Consider the following 18,684-nt stretch of genomic DNA (forward strand, 5'->3'; position numbering starts at 1 on the left):
CAGCAGAGGCAACTCCGTGTAGGGTGAACATGGCCACAACGGGGGAAAGCGATGATGTTCAATTATGTTATACGTTATGTGCTTTTGTTTTACGCACTTCTCCGTAAATGACCTTCTTCCTAGTGAGTGGAGGAGTGTTGGGGGTGGAGTGCTAGGATGTGAAAGTAAACACCAAGAGAAAGGTACAGGTTCAACGTGAGCATCTACAATAGGATTATCAAAGCTACAGAAAGGCTTTGTTAGGAGAGAAAGCGTTTTCCTCAATCCCTCTTTCTACCTTTCTTTAGCATTTCAGAAGGCAAGTCTGGCAAACCTGCTCCCGGAGTCCCGCCTGAAAGAGGTCTCACCCATTCGCCTGATGAATGGAGAGAAGAAGGAAGACAGAGAGAGGGAGAAATTTGGGGGCAAGGAGTATGATCCCCACCGCCTAAGTCCCGCATCTCTCAAAGCGGGCCTCAGGGGCTTTAGAGGCACTGGGTTAGGTATGGAGAGCCCAAACCATCAGCTGAGCGCACGCTGCTGGGACCTTTCAGGGCAGTCTGCCATCTGCAACATGAAGCAGGAACAGTGGTGCCCAGGAGGCATGGGATGCAAGGAGTTGGATCATTGGAGGACATGGCCTGGGTCTCCATGGCCGGTGGGCTGCAGGTCGGGGCCCAGAAGTTCCCCCATGGCTCCGTGAAGACAAGTAAAGTGGTGAGAGGCAGCTGGGTGGGCATCGACCTGGACGGGAGCGAAGAGGCCATGGGGCAGGCTGTGAGATCAAACACGTGGCCACCACGTTACTGGAAAATCACAGTATTAACTACAATCACCTTTGGGCGCTAACTTCAAGTAATAAGCAGAATCACACCGCTCCCCCACCTCCACCAATATCACACTGGCCCAAGTCAATTGCGTCTCCAATCCTGACTTCCTTTCTCGCTACATCGGCCTCCTTACTGGCCATCTTGTTTCCACTCTTGGCCCTTGCGGTCTATTTTTCACCTAGGAGCCAGAGTGACTCCTTTAAAAATGTAGCAAAGACCGTGACACTTCTCAAGTCAAAACTCTCCAATGACTTCCCAATTGATTTGAACTATAAAGTCCTCACCATAGCCAATAGGATGATACATGATCTGGCCTCTGTCTCCCTCTCAAACTCCATTTCCTACTGGCTCATCCTCTCCCACTCCACTGCAGTCCAGGACGACCTGGCTGGCCCACAGACATGCCAAGCATGCTCCCAGCTCAGGCTCTTTGCCTGGAATGTTCTCTCAAGATCCTTCTTCTCTCAAGATCCTCTTGGCTTGCACCCTCATTTCACTCAGGTCTCTTCTGTCACCTCCTAGGCCAGGCTGTGCTTAAACCACTCTTCCCAAAGTAGCACCCTGCCTGGGTCACTCCCTATTTCTTTATACTGCTTCATCTTCCTAATGCTTACCACCAATAACATTTATATTTATTTGCTCCCTCTCTGTCTCTCCAAACTAGAAAGGAGGCTTTGTGGGGACAAAGACTGTTGTTCACTGCCTGTCTCCAGCACCAGTACACTGCCTGGTGCATAGTACATGCTCAATGAACGTTTGTTGAATGAATAAAAGTGGCACCCCCCAGGATCTGTAAACTTCAGAGCTCATGCTCTCAACCACTTTTCTATGCTACTCCCCGGTATTGGGACGTGTTGATCAATCCGAAGAGCAGCTGTAAGCAATGGACACACACAGGTGTGATTGGTAGTCCTCATTAAATATCTGTTCAACAGAAGGCACATCCTAGATGAAATCCTCAGTTATTCAGCTTCTAAGGATGGGGAATGTATGAATTATAGAAAGGTCAGTCAGCTAACGAAGTGTGAAACTATTAAACGTCTAATTCACTATCATGATACCTGTTCTACACTGCTTATACCACTAAATGCCACTTGAGATTACCATGCGTATTTGTTGTTTCTTTATCATCTGTTTCCTTTATTGCCTTGTAAGCCTTATGAGAGGAGACACCTTGCCTTCAATGTGGAATAATCGGAACAATAAATAAATTAATGAATTCAGGCAACTGATTTGTTTAGTTCTGTTTCCACAACTCCCAAACAACTTCCAAATTATAATTTTACTTCACAGAAAGATGATGTCCAGGTCAAACTAATGCAAATATAATACTCACTGAGTAACTAATATAGTGGTGCTTTCATCTATACATCAATTTCTTAAAGCCTGATTAGTGTGAATCTGTCTTTGAAAATCAACCTTAGTCTCAATATGCAAAAAAAAAAAAAAAAAAAAAATCAGAAGACCAGTCTCTGAAATAGAACGAAGTCACCAAAATAAACTTCTCTTTAAGAGGCTTCATGACTGTTGCGATACATAAGAAAAAAGGTAGAATGAAATCCTTTGACTAAAATATCAGTCACTTGTCTCATGATTCTAATTTATTCCAACCAATAGGACAAAGGGAGATTTCACACAGAGGGAGGTGATCTTTGTGATTTTTCGATCTTAAAATGCAGTATTGAGGAGTTTAGGAGAAAAAAGTGTCATGATTGATTGGTGATGTCTGCCATGGCACAGGAAGAAGGAGGATGGCATTTACACCACAAATCTGACATCCCTCACCTAGACAGTCTTTAGTCTTCCCATTTCCTTTGAAAGTTAAAACATCTTTTCAGAGTCCCTGATTACAGAGCACCACAAAAATCTAATCAAGGGAGTCATCCATCAGGGGATTTTCTACTTCCCTTTCCTTGTTGTTTCCTGGATGATTCACGTAGGAAAAGTTACTTTTCATCCTTCAATTCCTACCAAGTTTGTTTCCTTGTTCACAGGGAGCCAGCTAGACTTTCTTAGACCCTCCAGTAGAAAATGATAATCTATAGGCAGTTATTTGTATGCAAAATCCTGTGCACTTTGATTCCACACCCCAGCATTCAAGTTGAGAACAAGAACATTCCATCTCAACTTTTTATTGGTATTACTCATGTATGCTTCAACTCATCTCCTTACATTCTGCTTCTAAAATTAGGCATTGGAACAAATGCCATTCCTGCCTCAGATGGGTTTGTTTTTCTTATCTCATAGGTCAAGAAGACATCCTCCACTCCTGCTTCCTGACTCGCCTGGACTACCTGGAAAAAAAAAAAATCGTAAGCATCTTATCAGTAGCCAAGTTTTCTCATTGGGGGCTATAACCCTTATGTGACTAAAGAGAAGCCCAAAGCATGCTGCAGCTTGAAGAGCAGAAGGCCTTTGAGAAACAATCACTAAATACAACTTGGCCGGGCACGGTGGCTCACGCCTGTAATCCCAGCACTCTGGGAGGCCGAGGCGGGCAGATCATGAGGTCAGGAGATCGAGACCATCCTGGCTAACACGGTGAAACCCCGTCTCTACTAAAAAATACAAAAAATTAGCCGGGCGAGGTGGCAGGCGCCTGTAGTCTCAGCTACTCGGGAGGCAGAGGCAGGAGAATGGCGTGAACCCGGGAGGCGGAGCTTGCAGTGAGCCGAGATGGCGCCACCGCACTCCAGCCTGGGCGACAGAGCGAGACTCTGTCTCAGAAAAAAAAAAAAAAAAAAATCACTAAATACAACTCAAGACTCAAAGCTCAACTTTTGGAGTATGATTCTATTTCACTTCTCATTATGCTACAACTGGACCCTCAGGGCTTATTGGAAATTTCTGGTGGGGGACCCAGCCATGTGTGTACCCATAACAAAGAATGATCTTTGTCTGGAAAGGTTGCCCTCTCAAACCCAACATGCAGCTGCAGGAGATCTGGGCCATGGAAGGGAAAGGACAGGTCTATCCAGGGAACATGATTAGCAAGCAATGCAGTGACAAAAGTAGCAGCTGCATTGCCTGTGGGTCTGTATCCAATTCTTAGGGAACAAAAGCTTTTCTCACGATATTATTTATTTTTCACTTTCATCTCTATGGCGAGACAATCAATTATATGAAGGTAGGGGCCATGTCTTTTTTTGTGTATTTATTGCTAAAATTATCTTCCAATAAATATTTATACTCTGACAGTAGGGTGGGCATGATAACCATTTTATAGATGGAGACAGGAGACAGCTAAGGTTGTGTCTGGCTACTAACTAGAAGCTTGATGGCTGAATTAACAAATTACTAGTGAAGAACAAAGAGTACACAAAGAGATGACCTGACTTCTAACCTCAAAGCAAACATTTAAAACATGACTTCATATCCTGGTAAAAGGTAATCTCTCCTTTCCTTACAGTACTAGAATATTCCATCTTACTCTAGTCTTCCCAACTTCACACAACTTCTACCCCTATGAGGTTATATCATATTCGGGTTATCCACAGCTGGTATGGTCTCAATAGCCAATGGATGGAAAGAAATGAAATATTAAGAATCCTTTGGAAAATGAAGAAAACACAATTTCTGAATATAGTATGAGTTAGAATCATCAAATTAAGACACCAGTAGATAGCTGGGCATGGTGGCTCACACCTGTAATCCCAGCACTTTGGGAGGCATAGGTGGTCAGATTGCTTGAGTCTAGGAGTTCAATACTAGCCTGAGCAACATGGTAAAACCCCATCTCTCTGGAAAAAAAAAAATGCAAAAATTAGCTGGGTGTGTTGGCACGTGCCTGTGGTCCCAGCTACTTGGGAGACTGAGCAGGGAGGATCACTTGAGCCCAGGAGGCGGAGGATGCAGTGAGCTGTGACTGCACCACTGTGCTCCAGCCTAGAGGACAGAATGAGACCCTGTCTCAAAAAAAAAGAAAAAGAGAAAGACAAGACACCAGTAAATATTCAAAAGGAACTAATATTTACTGATGTGACCTATGAGTCAACCACTGTGTGAGCATTTTATATAAAATGTCTCACTTAAATATGTTGTTTTTGACTCCTAATCATATAGATATTTTCATGTTTTTGTTCTCATGGAGTTCCAGATCTAGAAACTTTGTGAGACGGTCTATAAATAGAAATGGGGAAATCCACAGATTGATCAATTATTCCCTCATTTCCTTTAAAAACATACCATTTTAGCCTTGATTATGTGTAAATTATGTTAAAATAAACACAAATATTTATGATAAAAGGAAGAACAGAATAAAATTTCAGTGACACCACTAAATCTAATGGCACATGAGCTATTTAGAATAACGTTTATGAGCATTTTTACAATCGGGAATTATTTTAACATAACTCATTAGGTTGACAGGCTTCTCTTAAGAGGAAGTCATGTTGAATCTATGGATTTTTGAAGTGTGCATCCAGGCCTTGATCAGGCTGTGGGCAGACACCTCAGATCAGAGTCAGCCAGGCCAACACCAATTGTTTGGCTGTTGTTTGTTTTGTTTTACACCAGATGGTAAGTGGTTGAGAGTACATCTTGCCCTTGCCATCTCAAAAATCAACACTTCATTTATAAGAAACAGGACTATTTACATGAGTTTAAAACAGAGTTTCTTTGTGGAAAATCTGTTCTGATCAATTAAAAAATACACTTTGATTCTCACCTGTTTTCTCACCAGCTTCCCCAAGTAGGAGAATGCATTGACTCCATGTTGAGTGTTTACAGCTAATAGCATAGATACCATATTTTAAGCATCTGCCTTAAAATGTTTTAGATAGATAGCTCAATTATCCGCATTCCACCCATGTGAGGTAGTATTATTTCCCCTTGTTTTTGAGATGAAGAAACATCTCTAAAAGAGATGAGGCACATCAAGGTTAAGGAATTTGGCCAGAATCACCTTGACAGAAGAAAGCTGTGGAACTGGAATCTCAAACCAGGTCTTCTAGATCCCAGACTTACTGTCAAGCTGAGGTGGGCCAGTACTCATCAGCACAGTCCCAGAACAAAACTCAGGAGATACGAGTCTATAGCCAGAGTGTGAGTTAACTCACATGGAAAAGGCAGGTGTCTGTGTCGCCTCCAAGACTTGCAGCCTGGCTGAGCTGTCTGGGATTTGCTGGGGCAGAAAGAAGCATTCACCTTCACTATCGAATGAAGTTCATCATAGATTAAAAAAAAAAAGGTGAGCAGGAATGACCAACTAGGGAGAAGCAATGTTACACTTTGGGCAGCTTTAAATCTGCTCACCTACCTTTAAGTGCTAGCAGCAGACAAACAGCCACCACCAACAGCACCAGGACTGCTACCATCACTGCCACTGCCAGCACCGTGAAAATGCTAATGCCACCCAGCTCTGCCACCCCTAGTACCAACTCATTCCCACGCCCCTTAATCTCTTTTGTTCACTGGCTTTTTGGTCTTTCCCATCCCGTCTTCCTCGACTGTCTCCCACTAACCAACAGAAAATCGGGGAGGCTGTTATCACCAGCATAGGAAAAAAGAAATCATTCTGTTTCTTGTTCAACTCCCACTCAATCCTTGGCAGGATTATAGACCTAAACTAGGATGTTTGCCGAATAACTGCATTTGTGCATTTCTTTTTTTTTTTTTTTTCTTTTTGAGACAGAATCTCACTCTGTCGCCCAGGCTGGAGTGCAATGGTGCAATCTCGGCTCACTGCAACCTCTGCCTCCCAGGTTCAAGCAATTCTCCTGTCTCAGCCTCCCGAGTATCTGGGACTACAGCCACACGCCACGATTCCTAGCTAATATTTGTATTTTTAGTAGAGATAGGATTTCACCATGCTAGTCAGGCTGGTCTCAAACTCCTGACCTCAGGTGATCCACCCACCTCAACCTCCCAAAGTGCTAGGATTACAGGCATGAGCCACTGTGCCCAGCCCATTTGTGCATTTTCAAAAGCTCACTCAATAATCAGATAACACTGGTGTCCAAACTTGGATCTGCCACTTAAGCACCATGTGACATTGGACAAGGTATTTAAAGTCTCTGAGCTTTGGGTGCCCCGTCTTGAATAGGGATAAAAGCTCTACATGTTAGGATTCTTGTGATAACAGATGTTATGGGGAGGGAGAATTTAGCATAGTTCCAAGATAGTTGCATCTGTATCCGAACCTAGAGGCAATCAAATGTGGGGCAACCTAGCATCTTCTCTCCAGCTGGCCACTCTCAAATCTAGGTCCCTTCCTGACTGCTGATACCTGGCAATATGGGGACCACTGGCAAGAAAGAGTAAGCGAATTGAAAGAACAGGACATGGGGATCACAGGGAAGATGTGAGTGGCATTGGTGATTGTGTGTGGGGAAGGGAAGGTGAATTTCAACAAGCATTTCATTTGTGAAGGCCGAAAAAAAATTAAACACTGCTTGTTTCTATCAGAGTACAGTACAGGAAGCAAAATTATTTCAGGTATACTAAGCAGAAAGATATTTAATACAGGGAATTGGGTGCTTACAAAGTCTTTGGAAGGGCTGAAAGACAAGTTGTGGATGACCCTTACAGCAATGACTCCCAGAACAACAGATTGTCCCAGTGGGTGAGCTGTTTACTCTGAGGCTTCTATTGAAGCTATGGCTTCAAGACTCTCTCCCATAGCTGTGATCCAGAGATCAACAGGCCACAATCAGGAAGCCACCACACCTGCTTCTGCCTCTGCAACTATGTCTCAATACCCAGGAAGCTGAAGAAGGCATACTGCAATGCTGCTGCAGGACAATCTCACTGAAAAAGAAAAAAGGAAGAAAGATGGCTTCTACTTCACTTCTGCCTTCCAGATCTAAAGCCTAGGAGTACACAATTATCAGAACCTAATTCTCATTCAGAATCCTAGCTGCAAAGGAATCTGGCATATGTCAATTTTAGATTTCCAGTGTCTCCAACTAGAAGGAAAGCAGAATGGAGCTTGAGCAAGCAATCCACAGCACCCACTGCTTCTAAGACCTTTGAACTCCACAAGTTAAGGCTCCCTGAATTTGCCAGATTTCTTCTTCCTGCCAACCTCTATATTTATTTTTCATTCTCCAAAATCTAACACTTTATATAATCAAGACATGTTGTCTTTTATAGCTCCTACTATTTTGATTTTTAAAATCCTTCTCATCTTGTTCTAATACATCTTAAAGCTCACCTACATGGATGCTTATCTTTTCTCTTTTGTAATATGTGATTTGACTTATTTTTTACATACGAATTTGTCTAACTCTGATAAACTTTGAGTTTATCCTTGGAAACTAATTTAGGATGAAGATTACATAAAAGACACTGGACAGTCTTTTCTTTGGCCAATCACATACCTTCAATTGATATAGAGGGAGAAAATGAGGCAGAGGAATTCTCTATTTTATTTTAAGATTGCTACCAAGAAGATTCTCTAACATCACTAGATTCATATTTCTATTCATTTTGCCTTAAATGGATTCATGTTAAGCTTTTGCGATGGGTTTCTTTGGTTTTTGTTTTGTTTTTTGTTTGTTTGACACGGAGTCTCGCTCTGTACCCCAAGCTGGAGTGCCCTGGCGCGACCTTGGCTTACTGCAACCTCTGCCTCCCGGGTTCAAGCAATTCTCCTGCCTCAGCCTCCTGAATAGCTGGGATTACAGGCATGTGCCACAATGCCCGGCTAATTTTTACATTTTTAGTAGAGACAGGGTTTCATCACCTTGGCCAGGCTGGTCTCAAACTCTTGACCTCAGGTGATCCATCTGCCTCGGCCTCCCAAAGTGCTGGGATATCAAGCATGAGCCACTTCGCCCAGCCAAGGATTTGTTTTTAATGACCAAAAACTTTAGCATGAGAAATGTTAATAATAAAAATAAACGCTTGGCTTTCATTCAATTTAGTCATAAATACAAGGCATTTTTACATTCATTATTCTTTGCTGCAATCCTAATTTTTTTCTTCAATTGCAGCCTGGCCTCTTTTTTGTATGTTACCTTAAATTTGGGAAATTTTCAAACGTATACAAAAGTAGCTACTTTTATTTCAAGTTTACCCCCCAAGCACTAATTATTTTGAAGTAAACTTTAGAAATCATTTTATATTTTTAAATATGTAAATCTAAATTACCACTAACATGCTTAAAAAATAACATTAACTACTCAATACAATTAAACATGAGTCGGTATTCACATGTCCATATCTTTCTTTCTTAACTTTTATTATGCAGAATTTCGAACCTACACCAAAGTAGATAAAATAGCACAATAGTCTCTTATATGTACATCATTTGACCCCAACAACCATCAACCTTGGTCTTTCTGGCCTCATCCCCATCCCTCTACACTTCCAAAGCAAATCCCAGACCCTATGTCATTTCTGTAAATATTTTAAACATATCTGTGAAAGATAAAGACTCTGACATAACTACAGTACCAGTATCACAGGCAACACAGTAATAATTCCTTACACAATGTTTAAATTTTCTTAACTCACAAATGTCAAAAATATTTTCATGGTTTAAAAAAATGAGGATACTTTTTGAAAATGGAATTTAAAGATCTATACATTGCAATTGATTGATGTCCTTTAGGTCTGCTGTGATTTTAATGGTTCCTTTTCCACTTCTTACTTTTTTCCTTGCTATACATTTTGAAGAAACTGGGTTATTTGCCCTATTAAGGTCCCTACAGTCTGGATTCTGGCGATTGTAGCCCCGTGGTGTAGTTTAGCATGTTTCCCTGTCATCCGTATTTCCTATACATTGGTAGGTAGAGCTTGTGGCTTAATCATATTCAGGTATTCTTGTCAAGCCTATGTCATACAGGATTTCCATTTTTCCACTGGCAGATGCACAGCATCTGGTTATCGCTAGCTTTGTGATATTACTATTCATTCATGTTCAATGCCTAGATCCATCAATTCATTAGGGATTACAAAATGGTAATATTCCTCGCTTCAGTTATTAGTTGGAATACTTCTATAATGAGAAACTTTCTTCATCTTCTACTTAGCTATCTCATGGTACAGTTCATATTAGAAAGGCAGAGTAGATGCTTGATTCTTTCTCCTCAATTGGTTTCAAATAATAAGCTGGTTCCTTGGCATCCTCCTATGGTGATCAATTCATTTTTACTTTTAAGAGTATTATTATGAACTCATAAATTTAAACATATTTGAACCATTTTTATTCACCACAGTAATTCTTTATGATGCTCAGATTTCCCCATCTTTAGCCAAGTTAGCTCTCAGTTTTTCTAATATGACCCTAGTAGTCTTTGATGCCTTCCTTGCTATCTGATAGGACAAGATTTTCTATATGCACACTGTAAATCATGCCCGAAATTGGCCACTTTTCCTAGGAACCCTGGTTCCTTTTAGTGGGAAGTGATATTAGAGCCCAGATCTGTTATTAGGGGTGTTCATTGGTACTTCATTGTCCTAAAATTATCTTTATAATCTTTTATGTAGTTTACTGTATGAATTGGGATACAACTAAGTTCCATACATTAGTATTGGTTATTGTATCACTTAAGATTGTTTTAAATTACAGGTTCCCTCATTCATTTTTCTCGTGTGGTGGTGGGGTTGAAGAAGAAGAAAAAGAAGGAGGAGGAGAAAGAGGAAGAACTTTCCAGTTTCCTATATCTGGATTTTGCTAACCTCATCCCATGGTCTTTTACCATGTTCCTCTGTTTCTTGTTTTCCTGTATATTCGTTGTTGGATCTAGAGGCTTGATTAATCCAAGGCTTTACTGATTTTATTTTCTCTCCTAGCTTTCAATTTGTTCCAATTTTATATAAGTGAAATATATTTGATTTACTTACCCAAATGCATAAAGAGTCTCAGAGAGAGAAATGCTAGTCAAAAGTACCCCAATTATTAATCATCTCTATACATTGCAGTATAAATGGCCTACCTTTAATTCCCACAAAAATAAAAATAAAGGCCAAGAGATAAACAAGACTGAAAAAGACACAGCATCGTATGCAAAAGATTCCTCTGGCCTTCCAATGTGCCACTTTTCTTTGCTTCTCTCTAAATCACTACAAGAACAGGACTCCTTACCTTACAGCAAGTCCTACATGACCTATCCCACTCCATCACCCTCAGTATCTTCTAATTCAGAGCAATATAAACATTCATTTTTAGGAGAAAGAATTTGAGCCAGGCCTATGCCTTCTATGGTTATTCTTTGCCAGACTGTAAGTAAACTTGGTTATCCAAAGCTCAGCTCAAAAAAAACAAACTTTTCTCTTTGCAAAAACATTTTGTTATCAGTCTTCCAGAAGCTTCTAGATATTAGTCTGAGGCTGAAGGGCTGGGATGGGGGAGAGGAGATAGGGAAAGTCTCAGTTAACCAATCAACTGGTCATGAGTATGATCCAAGATCATGGTTCTGTATCAAGAGCCTTAGTGTAATTGGATTCTTGGAGACTATAATGAAGAAAATGTGCTATATACAAATGATTTTGCAGAATAAATAGCACTATGAGCAGAGATTAAATTTGAAGGGGGCTGAAATCATGCAGCAGCTTAATCTCAGCTCAGAAATTTCCTCAGAAACAGAAGTCTACCACTTGAACAGTGCACATTTCAACAATGAACTGATTGAGTGCAACATGAAAGGAGAGAACTGAGTGAAGTGGACTCAGAGCACGTTCATGGAGCCTGGCACGGTTTGGTCTTACTGGCACTGCTCACTGCACTCAATCAGTGGTGCATAGGTCAAGCAAGGAAGGCGGAGGAGCATCTTGAGCAGGGCCAGTTGGTGGAGCAAACTGTGAACCCCGCGTGCGGTCTCTGCAGTCTCTGCCGCTCACGGCCCCTCTAACCTGGAACTATGATGCCTCTTCCCCTGAGCCTCTGCCTTGCCTGTACACAAACAAACCCTGAAGAAACAGTATGTTAAGAGCCTCCATAGGCCGGGCGCGGTGGCTCAAGCCTGTAATCCCAGCACTTTGGGAGGCCGAGACGGGCGGATCACGAGGTCAGGAGATCGAGACCATCCTGGCTGACACGGTGAAACCCCGTCTCTACTAAAAAATACAAAAAACTAGCCGGGCGCGGTGGCGGGCGCCTGTAGTCCCAACTACTCGGGAGGCTGAGGCAGGAGAATGGCGTGAACCCGGGAGGCGGAGCTTGCAGTGAGCTGAGATCCGGCCACTGCACTCCAGCCTGGGTGGCAGAGCGAGACTCCGTTCAAAAAAAAAAAAAAAAAGAGCCTCCAGCTTCTCCCAGAATATCTCAGGATGGGTGAAGTTACTGGTATCTCCGAGGTGAGCCCTGAGCATCTTGATACCCTTGAAATCCTTCCACCTCTGGCTTCAGCCATCCCTTCCACTGAACTGGCCTCTCCCCAAGTTCCAATCTGGTTTCCGCTAAAACATCTTCCCTCTGAGCTTCATGCAACTGGATCCTGAGCACTGTGCTGTGGATACTGTGTCTGGGCCTCCTGCATTTGTAGCCCAGTGACACAGTCTTTCAGGTGCTGCTACCATCCCAGGCCCCACCCCCAGCCCCCAGTGGAGAGGGCACTGGACCACAAGTTTTAGGATCAAGCCCAAGCTCTACAAATTTCCTGCAATTTAGTCATCCTGTCAGTTCCCATTTCCTCATCAGAAAGTTGGGGATACTATTAACTAGCCTCCGTACCATTGAGAGTGGTTAAATAAAAGCAGGGTATGCACTACAGAAACACCCAGATTCATAAAGCAAGTCCTTAGAGACCTACAAAGAGACTTAGACTCCCAAGCAATAATAATGGGAGACTTTAACAGCCCACTGTCAATATTAGACAGATCAACAAGACAGAAGGTTAGCAAGGATATCCAGGACTTGAACTCAGCTCTGCACAAGCAGACCTAATAGACATCTATAGAACTCTCCACCCCAAATCAACAGAATATACATTCTTCTCAGCACCATATCACACTTATTCTAAAATTGACCACATAATTGGTATTAAAATACTCCTCAGCAAATGTAAAAGAACAGAAATCACAACAAAATGTCTCTCAGACTACAGTGCAATCAAATTAGAACTCAGGATTAAGAAACTCACTCAAAACCACTCAACTATATAGAAAGTGAACAACCTACTCCTGAATGACTACTGGGTAAATAACAAAATGAAGGTAGAAATAAAGATGTTCTTTGCAATTAATGAGAACAAAGACATAACATACCAGAATCTCTGGGACACATTTAAAGCAGTGTGTAGAGGGAAATTTATAGCACGAAATGCCCACAAGAGAAAGCAGGAAAGACCTAAAATCAACACCTTAACATCACAATTAAAAGAACTAGAGAAGCAAGAGCAGACAAAGCTAGCAGAAGGCAAGAAATAACTAAGATCAGAGCAGAACTGAAGGAGATAGAGACACAAAAAACTCTTCAAAAAAATCAATGAATCCAGGAGCTGGTTTTTTGAAAAGATTAACAAAATGCATAGACCACTAGCAAGACTAATAAAGAAGAAAAGATAGAATAATCAAATAGAGGCAATAAAAAATGATAAATGGGATATAACTACTGATCGCACAGAAATTCAAACTACCATCAGAGAATACTATAAACACCTCTACACAAATAAACTAGAAAAATCTAGAAGAAATGGATAAATTCCTGGATGCATGCACCCTCCCAAGACTAAACAGGAAGAAGTTGAATATCTGAATAGACCAATAACAGGTTCTGAAATTGAGGCAATAATTATTAGCCTACCAACCAAAAAAAGTCCAGGACCAGACGAATTCACAGCCAAATTCTACCAACGGTACAAAGAGCAGGCAGTACCATTCCTTCTGAAACTATTTCAATAAATAGAAAAAGAAGGAATCCTCCCTAACTCATTTTATGAAGTTAGCATCATCCTGATACCAAAGCCTAGTAGAGACACACACAAAAAAAGAGAATTTTAGGCCAATATCCCTGATGATCATCAATGCGAAAATCCTCAATAAAATACTGGCAAACCGAATCCAGCAGCACATCAAAAACCTTATCCACCATGATCAAGTGGGCTTCATCCCTGGGATGCAAGGCTGGTTTAACATATGCAAATCAATAAACATAATCCAGCATATAAACAGAACCAAAGACAAAAACCACATGATTATCTCAATAGATGCAGAAAAGGCCTTTGACAAAAATTCAGCAGCCCTTCATGCTAAAAACTCTCAATAAATTAGGTATTGATGGAATGTATCTCAAAATAATAAGAGCTATTTATGACAAACCCACAGCCAATATCATACTGAATGGGCAAAACCTGGAAGCATTCCCTTTGAAAACCGGCACAAGACAAGATGCCCTCTCTCACCACTCCTATTCAACACAGTGTTGGAAGTTCTGGCCAGGGCAATCAGGCAAGAAAAAGAAATAAAGGGTATTCAATTAGGAAAAGAGGAAGTCAAATTGTCTCTGTTTCCAGATGACATGATTGTATTTTTATAAAACCCCATCGTCAAACCCCATTGTCTCAGACAAAAATCCCCTTAAGCTGATAAGCAACTTCAGCAAAGTCTCAGGATACAAAATCAATGTGCAAAAATCACAAGCATTCCTATATACCAATAACAGACAAACAGAAAGCCAAATCATGAGTGAACTCCCATTCATAATTACCAAGAGAATAAAATACCTAGGAATCCAACTTACAAGGGATGTGAAGGACCTCTTCAAGGAGAACTACAAACCACTGCTCAACGAAATAAAAGAGGACACAAACAAATGGAAGAACATTCCATGCTCATGGATAGGAAGAATCAATATCAGAAAAATGGCCATACTGCCCAAGGTAATTTATAGATTCAATGCTATCCCCATCAAGCTACCACTGACTTTCTTCACAGAATTGGAAAAAACTACTTTAAAGTTCATATGGAACCAAAAAAGAGCCCATATAGCCAAGACAATCCTAAGCAAAAAGAACAAAGCTGGAGGCATCATGCTACCTAACTTCAAACTATACTACAAGGCTACAGTATCCAAAACAGCATGGTACTCATACCAAAACAGATATATAGACCAATGGAACAGAACAGAGGCCACACAAATAACACCACACATCTACAACCATCTGATCTTTGACAAACCTGACCAAAACAAGCAATGGGGAAAGGATTCCCTATTTAATAAATGGTGCTGGGACAACAAGTTAGCCATATGTAGAAAGCTGAAACTGGATCCCTTCCTTACACCGTATACAAAAATTAACTCAAGATATATTAAAGACTTAAATGTAAGACCTAACACCATAAAAACCCTAGAAGAAAACCTAGGCAATACCATTCAGGACATAGGAATAGGCAAGGACTTCATGACTAAAACACCAAAAGCAGTGGCAACAAAAGCCAAAAGAGACAAATGAGATCTAATTAAACTAAAGAGCTTCTGCACAGCAAAAGAAACTATCATCAGAGTGAACAAGCAACCTACAGAATGGGAGAAAATCTTTGCCATCTACCCATCTGACAAAGGACTAATTTCCAGAATCTACGAAGAACTTAAACAAATTTACAAGAAAAAAAAAAAAAAATCAAAAAGTGGACAAAGGATATGAATAGACACTACTCAAAAGAAGATGTTTATGCAGTCAACAGACATATGAAAAAATGCTCATCATCACTGGTCATCAGAGAAATGCAAATCAAAACCGCAATGAGATACCGTCTCATACCAGTTAGAATAGCGATCATTAAAAAGTCAGGAAACAACAGATGCTGGAGAGGATGTGGAGAAACAGGAATGCTTTTACAATGTTGGTGGGAGTGTAAATTAGTTCAACCATTGTGGAAGACAGTATAGCAATTCCTCAAGGATCTAGAACTAGAAGTACTATTTGACCCAGCCATCCCATTACTGGGTATATACCCAAAGAATTATAAATCATGCTACTATAAAGACACATGCACACCTATGTTTATTGCAGCACTATTCACAATAGCAAAGACTTGGAACTAACCCAAATGTCCATCAATGATAGACTGGATAAAGAAAATGTGGCACATATACACCACAGAATACTATGCAGCCATAAAAAAGGATGAGTTCATGTCCTTTGCAGGGACATGGATGAAGTTGGAAACCATCATTCTCAGCAAACTATCACAAGGACAGAAAACCAAACACCACATGTTCTCACTTATAGGTGGGAACTGAACAAGGAGAACACATGGACACAGGGCGGGGAACATCACACACTGGGGCCTATTGGGGGTTGAGGAGCTGGGGGAGGGATAGCACTAGGAGAAATACCTAACGTAAATGACGAGTTGATGGGTGCAGCAAACCAACATGGCACATGCATACCTATGTAACAAACCTGCACGTTGTGCACATGTACCCTAGAACTTAAAGTATAATAATAATTTTTTTTAAAAAAAAAAAAGCAGGGTATGATGAGTAGGTTGTGCTGCCTCACTTCTGTCTAGGGCTTGTCTTCACACCAGCTTTCTGTGTGATAGGTATTTCTCTAGGAATGACCTTTGGGAAACCTGATGCCTTTATCTCTATAGAGTCAGCTTAGTGAGAATTCTGAGTAATGTCACACTCAGGACACTGGTGTCCCTCTGCAGCTGCCTCCTACATATTCATCAGGACCCTTCTGGTTCTTCCAGATAATAAGCAATATAGTTTGGAGCACCCTGAAGTAGGTCAAATGGTCCATAGTATAGCAAGAGCCTGGCCAGACCACCAGGCAGCTACCAAAAGAAGAAAGATGGATTCTTTAAATCTCGGAGCAGCTCACCTAGGAAGCAATTTCACAGGAGCACAGTGTGAAAAGCCTTACAGAACCAGCACTGTATCACTGGGCTAAAGTCAATCCCATTGGAATCACTGTCAACAGAGCTACCTTTGAAAACAATAGGTAGATTTAAACATAATTAACTAGGTCTCTGTAATGTGGCCAAACAGTAGCGTGACCTATTTCACGATGCACATGGCAAAACCAAATGTATATGGTTAGAATAGTTAGAGAAATTTGCTCTAAACAAACACATACTGTTCAACAATATAATTTAATGTCCAATATATTGCAAACAAGTCAAGAGGAATAGAAGATTCCAAAAACTAAATACCCTTCTCTAGGAAAGAGGTTAAAACTGGAGGTGTTTGTCACAGTGATGTTTGGTCCCTGTGTTAGTCCATTTTCATACTGCTATGAAGAAATACCCAAGACTGGGTAATTTATAAAGAAAAAGAGGTTTAATGAACTCACAGTTCCACATGGCTGGCAAGGCCTCACAATCACGGCAGAAGGCAAGGGAGGAGCACAGGCACATCTTACATAGAGGCAGGAAGGACAAGTGTCGAGCAAAAGGGGGAAAAGCCCCTTAAAAAACCATCAGATCTCATGAGAACTCACTCACTATCACGAGAACAGCATGAGGTTAACCGCACCCATGATTCAATTACCTTCCATCAGGTCTCTCCCACAACATGTAGGGATTATGGGAACTACAATTCAAAATGAGATTCGGGTGGGGACAGAGTCAAGCCATATCCATACTTGAACGAAAGCTCTTCTGTCCACAGAGGAAGAATGCTTAGCTGATAAAGATTGTCAGAAGAGGGTTAATTCACGCCAGAAACCTCTATGCAGCAAATACTGCGTGTCAGGCATTGTGGAAAGGAGTTGCATGTACTGTCACAGTTAATTCTCACAGGACGCCATTTGCCCGATGAGGAAATCAGCTCAGAGAATGAGTGACACACCCAAGGGTACAGAGCCTGCAAGTATGGAAGTTAAGGATCTTTCTATTTTAACCCCACAGACTTCTTTACAAAAGGCAGGCTTGCAATAAAGAACTTCCCACTCCAGCCAGTGTAGCAAACCTCCTTGTACATGTGCAGTGGTCATAGTGTGTGTGTGTAGTCAGCGGATGAGACTTTTTGAAAGCCTCTGGCCAGCCATTTAGGCAGCTGCCAGATAACAGGTCTACCCTAGGCATCACCACTCAGCATGGGAAGCACTGTTACTGTCTTGTCCCTATGAAACCACAATTAAAATGGAGCTCTATGGAGTAATAGTTATATTTTAGTAAGTCAAAAATGATGCCTTGAAGAGTGGACACTAGTCCTGAGGCTTCTATTACATAACATTATCAAAATGCAAATCCAACCAAGATGCTAGCATGGTGGTGATGAGGGTGTAAACTGGCACAAACTTTTTGGTAAAAGCTATTAAAATTTAAAATACAGAAATCTTTTGATACAATATTTTCTTACCGGAAATTTAACCATAGTAATACCATATAGTACCTAAGGAGATATATATACACACACACAAGAACATTCCTTTCAGTATTGCTTATAAAAGTGAAAAATTAAGAGCAACCCACATATCCACCAATGGAAACTGGCTAAATAAATTATAGTACACACATAAAATGTAATATTCTGCAGCCACTAAAAAATGCAAATGTGCGTTGACATGAAAAAGATACCCAAGATATGTTGCTGAAAGGAAAGAAAAGCAAACTGCAAGACAGCATGCATAAAATTATCCCATTCGTGTAAATAATAACACATATGGCTGTATACGTGTAGGGAGAAGATCTGGAAGGATATTCACCAAAATATTCACAGCGGCTATTTCTGGGGGATGGAAGTAGGAAGGTTTCCACTTTCTATTTTTTATATTTCTACTCTTTTAGAAACTCATATCATATATATATATTGTTTTTACAATTAAAAAAGTAACAAAGATTTTTGTTCTGTTTTTAGTTTGGAACTTGGTGTTTGGGATATGAGAACCTAACTCAGTATGTTCAAATCTGAAACTAGAAAGATAAAAAGAGAACTGAAAATCTCCAAGTTGTGATTCTCATACTTGAGAAATAACTATATATGAGTATGGATTTGTTGGTAGCCTTCAAACACATAGCTGCCAATATACCTATTGTT

General features: G+C 40.8%; 1 protein-coding gene across 1 annotated transcript in view; it reads right to left on the reverse strand.

Moving 5' to 3' along the window:
- FOXO1 (forkhead box O1) overlaps positions 1 to 18,684 on the reverse strand; it is a 339,803-nt gene that overhangs the window by 73,167 nt on the left and 247,952 nt on the right. The gene's annotated exons all lie outside the window — the stretch shown is intronic.

This window comes from Macaca fascicularis, chromosome 17, assembly GCF_037993035.2.
Source record: "Macaca fascicularis isolate 582-1 chromosome 17, T2T-MFA8v1.1".
Taxonomy (NCBI): domain Eukaryota; kingdom Metazoa; phylum Chordata; class Mammalia; order Primates; family Cercopithecidae; genus Macaca; species Macaca fascicularis.